We start from the raw sequence: 11,123 nt of genomic DNA, 5'->3' as shown, positions 1-11,123 counted from the left end.
AGTGAATTTATACTATTATAGGACCTGTCGCGGGTGAGTAATAAAAATGGCGATGCTAAGTTAAGCCTTGTGTTATCCTGTTTGCTCAGATGCTGCTTATGCCGCTGTAGCCAGCAGAAAGCACTTTTCAATTTATTTTTATGACTCTTCTCTAAAAGCATTCCATTAAAGGAATATTACCCTGTATGAAGTTTTGAGGCACCAATGGCAGTTTATTTGCTTGTTGTGCTGGCAAGGAATAAACAGTTATCTGTGGTACCCATTATTTTAGTTTTGTCTTTCTCACACTCCAGTTAAGGGTCAACTGTGGATTCTGCTGTCTACTCTTACATTGTGTACCCCTCCGCCATTGTGTTTGGCTGAATCTTGGCCACATTTCAGTCCAGTCTGATTATCAGAACCACTGAGTGTCAAGTTCGAAGCTTACTTGCTTAATTTCCGCCATCCCATTGGGGAGAAGAAGCTTCTGCAGCCATATTTCGTATTTGGAGCTATGAGCTGAGTAAGGCAAGGAGATATCCCCCAAGGTAGAGTTTTTCCAGCTCTCATAGCTCCAAACTTGATTATTGCACTCCCTTGGCAACATATTCCACAGTAGCTGTGATGTACAAATATGGGGACTGTCCTTTTCTCTTTCACAAATAAAATGGATCTAGAGGAAAACACAGCCCTGTGGTTAAGGGTACAGGTTTTTGAGTTAGATGGCTAAGGCTTGAAATCTAGTCCTGCCACATAGTATCTGTTATCTTAGGCAAGTTACCTAATCTCTCTGCTAACTCTTAGTTTCCTAATCTATCAAATGGAGACATAACAGTTCTCATCTGATACAGTGTTTGTGAGGGTTACAAGAGATAATAGGTACAAAGTGCTTAAAGCAGTGACTTTCCCACAGTAAATGCTATCTATATAAATATTAGTCATCTTATTTCTGATATCCTAGCTGAGATCTCAATGAATCTAAGGAGAGACTGGCTTTCTGGCTCTGATTTCACTACTAACTTGCCATATCACCTTAAACTCATCACTTACCTTCTCTGGGATAATAATTCAAGCTCTTTTCTCATTCACGGAGGGATATGAAGACTAGCAAAAAGCAAAAGTCATGATATGTGAGTGGCCTTATGACTATTTATGATGTTTTTATAGCCCAGATGAATATGGTGCTAACTCATGGTGTCACCATGGTCCTTAATGTCTACACATTTTTGAAGATCTATTGTTAGGACATGAATTTCCTGGTATTGTGGATTTTTATTAAGTATCGGAATCTTAGAGTTGGAAGAGATCTGAGACACCATGGACTTTTTATTTTTAGGGAGGAATTCCTTCTACAATAACTGCGATTTGTGGCTGGTCACACCCTTTGCTATCATCGGTCTAGTGGTGGTGGGTTCACTCTCTTGCAAGCTCATCTTTCCTCCTTCTAAATGACAGAAAGCTCTTCTTTATAGTAATCTGAAATTTTCCTTGCTGTAACTTCCATACAACGGTGTTGGTTCTGCCCCATGAAACTTCCTAGACCAAATCTAATTTCTTCCCGCATGACGGCTCCTCAGATATTTTCAGACAGTGGTTCTTCATCTGTGTTTTCTGTTCCTGGTCAAGTTCCCCCAAACGTTTTTTACATGCCACGATGTCCAGACCCTGTGTCATTCTGACTGCTTCCACTGTATGGAGTGTACCCTTACCGGCAGCACCCTTCATAATCTAAAAAGGACCACAGGATTCTGATTACTGCTGAGACTCCTTGATTGTGATGTCATTCTTCAATCAAGGTGACCAAAGATGGTTCTCACCTTTTTGATTGCTACGCAACCTGGGTCAAGTGGCTTATGTTTGGAGACCACGTCCCCCCTTCAATTCAGTTGGAAGAATAAAACTTGTCCAGTGAGGCCCTCATAAGGTCTGTGCGAGCCTCCAAGGTGAACAGGTACACGAAGGGGCTTGAAATAGCACCAAGAGGAATGTTAGGGGCTTAATTTTACTGCTGTTGAGCTTATGTAGTCTGCTACGATTCTTGTTCTTTTTCCCCATAAGTATTGCCATTAACCCACTTATTACTCCATATTTATAACTGCAGAGTTTCATTTTGTTCACTTTTCCTGTCATTCTGGTTTGCAGAAATATTTCAGAATCTTGGTTTTGCTAACCAGTCTACTGGCCAACACACACCCTCCTTAGTGTTACTTGCAAATTCAAGAAGCTTGACTTTACCTAAAAGATGGATACAGATATTGACAATTTCCCTTCATAAGAACTCCTCAGTTAGCCCCTCCCTACCCACAACAGACACAGCTAAAACAACTGTAGCAACTGCCTCTTTCTTTTCTCTCTCCTAGTACTAAATATATTCCTCTCATGGAAACAATTTCTCTTTTGTTTTAAAGATATTTGGGTAAATACCTTATCTTCTCCTGTAAACAATACACTCCTTGAAGACTGAGAATGTGTTGCATTTAAAGTTGTAGCCCCAGAAGCAATGATCCCGCCTTGCACCCGGTAGGCAATCACTTATTAGGCAAGAATACAGGACCCAGGGCAGAGGTTTTGATAGCCCCCAAGGAAGGCTCCCAACTAACTACACCATCATTAAGCTCTTTATGTAGTTTATTTGGTTGATACCCAAGGATGTTATAATGATTATTGTCTTCTATTAAGTCCAAAATCATGATGGGTCCGAGATGTTACTCTACTTGCAAGCTTACAAGTTAACCTGTCATGTAGGGGTGTGTGTGAGTATATATATCATTTGTGTATGGATGTATAAACACACATACACACTAACAGTGTCTATATCCGCACACTAACAGAAACACCAGACCTCTGTATTAGAGAATATATCATTTATTACTCATAGAGCATCTTAGCACTGGTTCCCTGTGTCTCAAGCAACCACAAGATGATGTGATAAGGGCCTAATGTTACCTGTACATGCAGGAGGGTTTGTACCTGTGATATTGTGAATTATAATAAGAAATAGATAGTTGGTCTTTGTCCTCATTTCTGGCACAGAGCTCCTAAAACCCTTGGAATTTCCTAAGTGGTGAGAGCTTTAAAGGTGTCACTTGTTATGTTAATGAGGTGACTTTTAGAACTCACCTAACAATGGGGGCTTGTTGCCAGGAGAACCAATTGTGTGATTGGAGGGTTGGAAATTTCAGTCCCAGGGAGGGAAGGGGGTTGGAGATGGAATCAATCCCCAATGGCCAGTGGTTTTCAATCATGCCTATGTAATGAAGCCTCCATAAAAACTCAAAAAGGTGGGGTTCAGAAAATTTTCAGGTTGGTGAACACATGGAAATTTGGGGAAAGTGGTGTACCCAGAGAGCTTCCACGCCCATTCTCCATACTTTGCTCTGTGCATCTCTTCCATTTGGATGTTGCTGAGTTATATTCTTTCATAATAAACCAGTAATCTAGTAAGTCAAATGTTTCTCTCAGTTCTGTGAGATGCTCTGGGAAATTAATCCAACTTGAGGATGGGGTTGTTAGAAGCTCCAATCTATAGCCAGTTGGTTAGAAACCCAGGTGACAATCTGGACTTGTGATTGGTGTCTAAAGTGGGAAGAGGGCAGGCTTAGAGGACTAAGCCCTTAACCTGTTGGATCTGATGCTATCTCCAGGTAGATAGTGTCAGAATTGAGTTGAATTGTAGGACATCCAGCTGCTCTCACAGATAATTGGTTGGTGGGGGGAAACCACTCTTTCTTGGTGGAATTGGCTGCAGAACCGTTAGCACCACGGAAGATGGGCCCCAAAATGATGAGACTTGGAGCTTATACAGGATATCTGGCACATCGTCACCCATGCTAACCTTCAGAGAGAGAGAGGGAGAGAAGGTGAGCGAGAGAGATCATCTCTGAGGAGAGAGGAAACTCTCTACTTCACTACACTTATAATGTAAGAAAATAGCAAAACAGCTCTGGGACACATGAGTCTCTAAATCTCTCTGGAGTAATATACTATCCTAGCTGATTGTTTACTATTCCATCATCTTTTGAAGGCAAGGTTGTAGTACTTTCGCTCAGCAAGCCTGGACCATGCAGAAAAGTGAAAATAGTCATGGAGAGTTGTCTCCCATTATCTTCTTCCAAGAAGCTACCTTCAGCAGCCATATACTTACTCTAAAAATGTTATCGATGCTCGGAATCTTTTGTGTTCCTGGTTGGGGCTGACCTTCGGACCGGCAGTTACATCGTTCTTGCTTTGGTAAAGGTAAGTTCTTTTGCTTGGAGGGAATCACCAGTAGTAATTTTTGAAGTCATCAAAATAATAATTATGAGTCAGCTGGATAAATAAAACAGTAGATCAGGTTGAGTAATCTAAAAATATAAGTCAAAAATAAACTAACAACGTGTCAAAAATTATGATTGACCATAAACTATGACAACTTTTCTTCTGGGGTTTATAAATTGGCTGTGAATGTTACAAAAAAAAAAAAAAGGGAATTGCAGGAGTAATGACAAATCGACAACTCTGTGGTGATTTCTTTGAAGTCTAGTACTGGGATTGTACAAATTCTGGTGTGCATTTCCGAGAAAAGAACGTAAGTGATATTACCGCTTTATAGTACTACCTTACAACATTCCCAACGTCTGCCCATATTGTGTTTGCTAGGTGCTGTGGAAGAAGCAAAGGAAACAGCATCACTGGGTCTGCAGGTATATTACAGTCTAACTGGGAATATTACAGTCTAATAGAGAAGATGAAAATAAATCCAGGCACAAAATAGAATTATGTAATATAGAATGCACAGGTTTGGAGAGGTTCAGTGTGAACAAATTATCAGGGCTGTTTGTATATTTAATAGGGAAAAATGCATAATCGGGGGTTGGAAAGTGGCAGGGTGCCAAAGAAAGCTGAGTGAGGCACCTTTCCCATTTGCCAAGAGAATGGAGGAGGCCTTCCCTTTTACTGTGGGCATTAATTTTCCCGAAGTCTCAAGCTGGGTTAGCATTCCTAATTTGCTCCGGATCTTCCTTTCCACACTGCAGAGCCAGCTATGGCCAAGAGAGGTGAGACAGGGAAATTTGGTGTGAGATTAAATGAAGGTGAAAATAAGCAGGGCTGGGGCTGGTGAGAGGTCATAGCAGTACAGAGCGAACCATGAGAAAAAGCAAACAGGAAGAAAGATGTAATCAGAGAACTGAGAGCCGCTGCACGGCGCTTCTTTGTTCAGATCCAAATGAAAGACTGCTTACAGTAATTGCTGTCCAATAAAAGTTAGGAAAGCATGGCGCAGACTGCTTCTCCTCAGACCTTTCAATTCCTTCAAGCCCTGCTGACTTCTTTTGCCTGTGTCTCAGTCACTGTATTTTCAGCCTTATATTTTTATGTGATTTTTCTTTTTTCCCTAAGCCCTGGCTCCCTTCTTCGATTACCAACTTCAGAAACAAGCTCACACAATTGGAAGAGGAGTCTGGAGATTCATCTCCTCTGGACTGTAAAGATGACAAATCTCTCTCAACTCTTTGGTTAGAAAATACAATTAAGTGGACTGGAGTGGGCTCTCACCAAAGAAAATTGGCTGGATTGAGATGTGAGCATCCTAGAAGCTGAACCAATAAAACTCAATCATTCCCATCCCCTGGGGAATTGGTGCTAGGGGAAAAGTTTGCTTTGATATCTCTGTGCAGTGGACAAAAATGTGTGCAAGTCTCACCCAATCAATAGAAATCTCTAAAATGAAAGATTGAAGCCGTCAGGAAAGGCAAGATCTCTGAGATGAGAAATGTTTATATTTTTTGCGAGATTTGTCTCCACTAAATGCCAACCCCTCCCCGTCAGACCCCATCTAAGTGTTTGCATAGCTTTGGAGCACTGTGTGGTCTTTTCGCTCAAACTAAGAGGGCTTGAGGAACCTTCAGTCTGTATGAGACACTTAAGAGAAAACAACATGTAGCCACATGACTTACAGGATCATATGACAGGGAGGAGCCTGCAGAGCGATGGCATCCATTCCTTGCTTTTTGTCTTAACCTGGAAGATTTGATCCTATCCTGTGTCTAAATGCTTCCAGAAAACAAGACTGCATACTATCCGAAGCACTCAGTGCCAGGATGAAGAACTTTCGCCATGAAGAAAGTTGTCCTTATTTTTAGTCTTGCTGTTTAATTCCTTAATGCCAATTATAGCTGCCTTTTCCTCTGATGTCATGCTGAGACCAAAGCTGGCTATGTACTGTACCGAAGGTGACATTTTTTGAGGGAATGAATTAATGAATTGGCTACCAAACTCTTGAAATCATTTTGTTAATCCCAGTCTCTTTGTTTTAATAAGTTTAGTCATAGCATAGAAATCCACAAATGCACTCTTGTAACTTGTTTTCCTAAGGCTGGCCTCTTTAAGACGATTGGTTGGATAGTCCTTGGGGTGAATACGGCTGGATCTTTCCCACCTCTTCACCACACACACAACACAGAGTGGGAGAAACTGCATCCAGCTCCCAACTTTATGCTTGGCCAGCTACATTCTTTTTAACTGTGGTAAAATACTCATAACATAAAATTTACCATTTTAACCAATTTTAAGGGGACGGTTCAGCAGTGCTAAGTATATTCACGTTGTTGTGCAACTCTCAGCACTGTCTCCAGAACTTTTTCATTTTCCCAAGTTGTGTCTCTATACCCATTAAACACTAGCTTCTCGTTCTCTGCTCCCCCGGTCTCTGGCAACCACCATTTTATTTTCTGTCTCTATGAATTTGACTACTCCCGGTGCCTCATATAAGTGGATTCATACAATATATTTATCATCTTGTATCTGGCTTATTTTGTTTAGCATGACGTCTTCAAGGTTCATCCATGTTGTAGCATGTGACAGAATTTCATTCTTTTTAAGGCTGAATAATATTGCATCATATATTACCACATTTTGGTTATTTTTTTCATCTGTTGATGAACATTTGGGTTGTTTCCCCCTTTGGCTATTGTGACTAATGCTGCTATGAAGATTGGTGTACAAATATCTATTTGAGTCCCTGCTTTCAGTTCTTTTGGGTATGTACCCAGAAGTGGAATTCCTGGATCATTGGGTAGTTCTTTTAATTATTTGAGGAGCTGCTCTACATTTTCCACAGTGGCTGTACCATTTTTCATTCCCACTAGCAACACACCAATGTTCCAATTTCTCCACATAATCACCAATACTTGCTATTTTGTGTTGTTTTGATAATGGCCTTACTAATGGCCAACTAAATACTCTGATTTATGAGAAGTCACAAAATCCTATCACAGGGCCTTCTCCTCTACCTTTTTTTGGTATTTCTTAGAGAAATCATCTTTGCTTGGTTCAGGTTCATAAGAATGCTCCCTTATTTGCCTTTCCAGCCTCACATCCTTACCTAGGCGCCCTGTTAAGGTCAACTCTTAGTGGTGTCTTTGTTGACCTGTGAACTTCTGGCAACAAGATGACCGCAGTGATAACTCCAGTTGATTTTCTTTCTACCTCATTTTCAAACTGTCTTTCGCTATGTCTTTTATGATGTTCCATCACCGTCCCAAAATGCCTAAAACTGACCTCACTATTCTGGCATCGTCACTTAGCACCTCTGTGACTTCAGGTAAATAATTTAACCTAAGCTTCAGTTTCGTTGATTGTAAAAGAGATTAATGATGTCTAAAGTGCAGGATTTTTGTGAAGACTAAGTTAAAAAGGGTCCGTAGAGTGCTATCTCAGAGTGATATCATGACTGACACACAGTGATATTTCAATAAATGGATCCATTATTGTTGTGAACTTTTCTCCTAACTGGATATCTGTCTTTATTTTTCCATTTTTTTTAAATTGGGGATACCAGTTTTCTCTAAGTAATCAAGGTTATACACCTCATGGCACACCTTTTTATTTTACTCTATATCCACTCCAAAGGTTTTCATCAATCATCATTTTTAACATTTCTTGCATTATAACAACCTTTTAATAGATTGTTACTGAGCGAAAATTTGCTGAATTCCCAAGGCATTCCCTCCAGCCTCTTCCTTCCTTAGTTTATCCTGTACTTCACTAATAGATTCATTTTCCTAAAATAGTCTTTTCAACTGATCATTCATATTTTCAAAAACGTTTACTGACCTCTTCTAACCTTTATTGCCTTGAAGTTACACACACATTCTGTCTCTCCAGTCACAGCTGAAGCTTTTATGTGAATTCCCCAATTCTATGAAAGGAGTTATAATTCTCCAGTTGTCTCTTCCACACCTCGCCACACACACCAGGATTTAGTGAACTCTGAATTCTTTTTCTTTCATTTGAGGTAGCCCACCATTCTCTTGGCTTTGTGAAATCCTCCTCTTAAGTGACTATCCTTTCTGCCTTTGCATCATCATATCAAGGACTCCAGGGCTCCAAGCTGAATTTGCTCCTCATGTAAACGCTTACGTTTTGAATACAAGTTATCTTTTGAAACCTAGTTCACCTATGGTTACCTTGTGGACCGCAGGCTCCCAGGTCACTGAAAAGAGTCCCTTGGCCCTGAAGAAGAAGAGGAAGTGGCTTCCATCCCCTATCTGGGCTGCACTCTGTTTCCAAGTGGGTCTTAAAACAATAATGCCTTATTCTCTTCTTATGAAAACTCTGGTTTAATAGCACAGTAGGAGAGAGAAGCGGTGCAGCATCCTGTTAAGAACATTGTCTCTGCAGTCAGATAGATCTGAGTTCTAATCCTGGTTCTACCACTTACCAATTATATGACTCTGGGCAAGTTAATTAAGCTTGTGTTCCTAAGATCCTCTATCAGTAAATTAGGGGCAGGATGCCTACCTCTTAGAATCATTGTCAGAATACAAGAAACAAAAATAAATCCTTGATTGTTTGGAGTAGAAGGTGCTCAAATAAATGGTAGTGTTGTTGTTGTTGACATTATTGTTTCATAGATATTTCTTCCTAGGTCTTTGGTCTTGGTGTGGTTGGGGAGGACAAGAACATCAAAACGATGTGAATGACATGAACCTTGTGATGGCTGAAGTTGCCCTTTCCTTCCAACTTCTCCTCTTTATCCCTGTGCCCAGTTTATGCCTGAGCTCATTCTAGAGAGGGAGCCTCCAACTCAGGCAGGCAGTGTTGTTCTCATGGGGATATTTAGTCTGTCTTACTCTACTATATTTCCAGCCATGCTTAGTTATTCTAAGTCCAAAGCTGGAATACGAGATATGCCATTGCATGGGGAACCTCACTATAGGTATTTTAACATGACTAATAATTTATACTCTAGGTGGGTTGATTGAAGTTTGATTACTTTCACCTTTGGAAAAAAATGAAGAGACTATTGACTGGAAATAAAGCCACTTGACTGAATATATAAAGACTTCATAATTGCTCAAGGCAGCATGCTAGGCCCTGGAGGTTTAGGTATACATCGTACTTCATGTGGAATGTCATCCTATGTAATTCTAGCCAATATTCATTATTTCCTTTGCTCGATTACTGTTAGTACCTCACTGTTTGTTGTGGCTCTTTGGTACTTAATTGTGTGATTTGCTCTATTTGTTTCTTGTTAAATTATTTTTGCATAGAGGCCTCCAAATAATTATAAGCTCAGTGGAGATAGTAAGAGACTCATGTTCCTTTATCCCTGAAGGACCCAGTGCAGTGCTAGACACTTTAGTTTCGTTTATTTAAAATATATTGAGGGTCTGCTATGTGCCATGCTTTATGCTAGAGGCTGGGGATGTGATGGCAAATGATATGGGGAAACTTATGTTTAATAGACACAGACTAAATAATTCTTAAATTTATAATTGAGAGGGGGCGATCAACATATCCTCAGAGTGGGTTTGGGGAGCCAGGGAGCATTCAGGTCCAATCCACATGGGGTCATCTTTAAGCCTGACTTTTGCAAACTCAGCCTGAGCCTACAACTTGACTTCTTTTTATAAATGGGCTTGGTGATTCTCTGGTCTTATTGTATTTGAAAAGCTTTTCTCTCCCAGCTTCGTCATATTTCATCACTCATAAAATATATGTGAAAATCAATGACATTAGATCACTGTGTCTTAAGTCTTAAGAGTTTTCCCTGTCTCCCTAATGATGTAGTGAATCAGAAAATAATTAAAAATCATTTAGGTTGCAACCTCCCTTTCTCTCCCTCCACCCCTCTCCCCCTCTGCTTGCAAGGAACAGTGCGATTTATGTCTCTTCCTCCTCGCTGATTGCTTTAGATAGCTCAGGGACATCTTCTTAGATGGAACTCTGCCAGAATCAGCAGCACACCCAGCCTTGCCTGCATTCTCCATGAGACAGTGCACGGATACACAATGGCCAGCACTTTGAATAAACTTCCACCTGTGGGATCACTGCTTATTTTTCCTAATAGCAAGCAACAACCACGAAAAAACACGGATGACATTTTTATAGCAATTTACCATTTGCAGGATGCTTGCACATCCATTATCTCATTTGATGCTCACAAAAGTCTTATGACACAGATATTACTCTTATCCTGCTAAATATCAGCAAACCATGGCTTAGATAAAGCTGGAGACTTTTCCAAAGTCATTCTTCTTATGAGAGGGAAGAAACAGGACTATAGTCCTGGGGTCATGCGCTTCACCATCTACTCTGCCTTCTCCATGGAGAGGGGAGGGTGGCAGGAGAAATGGAGGTAAGGGAAAGGTAAGGGAGGTGGGATAGGTATTAGTCAAATTTGATAAACCTGTTCCCATTTTTGCACAGTTAGGAGGGTTTTCCTGCATTATCCAGTCTCTTGTTTTACATAAGCCAAGTGACAACATGAGTTAAGATATCTTCATCCAAGTCAAATTGACTTAAGCAATAAGAAATTCACTGGCTCACCTATCTATAGGTAAGCCTAATTTCAGGAATGTCTCCTGGCATCCCAGTGACTCATATTAGGTGACATGCATATTCCTCAACAACAGCTGGCAAGGGCGTGGGAGTCAAACCAACTTTGGACAGCTCAGCCCCATACCTGGAGCTGGAAGTGAGGTCAGCTTCCCTGGAAGCACTTGGCCTGTGTGTTTGGGGTGAAGGTGGATTTCTGTACCAAATGTCCACCAAAGTATCCAACACAGAAGACTCAGTATTGACTGAATCCAGCCACAGGAGCAGAGTTGTTCATCAGTGTAGATCAGTGATTCTCAACCTTGACTGTGCAAAGAAATCAC

General features: G+C 40.7%; 1 long non-coding RNA gene across 3 annotated transcripts in view; it reads left to right on the top strand.

Annotated features, from left to right (window-relative positions):
* Positions 1-1,758: 1,758 nt before the first annotated feature.
* LOC111773388 (uncharacterized) overlaps positions 1,759-11,123 on the top strand; it is a 51,377-nt gene continuing 42,012 nt past the window's right edge. Inside the window, exons 1-4 of one of the 3 annotated variants that reach the window (XR_002807759.2) lie at positions 1,759-1,930; positions 4,004-4,215; positions 4,618-4,661; positions 5,359-5,612. This is a non-coding gene — a long non-coding RNA (uncharacterized lncRNA). Of the gene's footprint in view, positions 1,931-4,003; positions 4,216-4,617; positions 4,662-5,358; positions 5,613-11,123 lie in introns of those variants that run through there. The other 2 variants (XR_011439410.1, XR_011439411.1) reach the window with 2 other exon arrangements.

This window comes from Equus caballus, chromosome 5, assembly GCF_041296265.1.
Source record: "Equus caballus isolate H_3958 breed thoroughbred chromosome 5, TB-T2T, whole genome shotgun sequence".
Classification (NCBI taxonomy): domain Eukaryota; kingdom Metazoa; phylum Chordata; class Mammalia; order Perissodactyla; family Equidae; genus Equus; species Equus caballus.
Note: the sequence above shows the minus strand (reverse complement) of the source record. Positions and strands in the feature narration are given on the sequence as shown.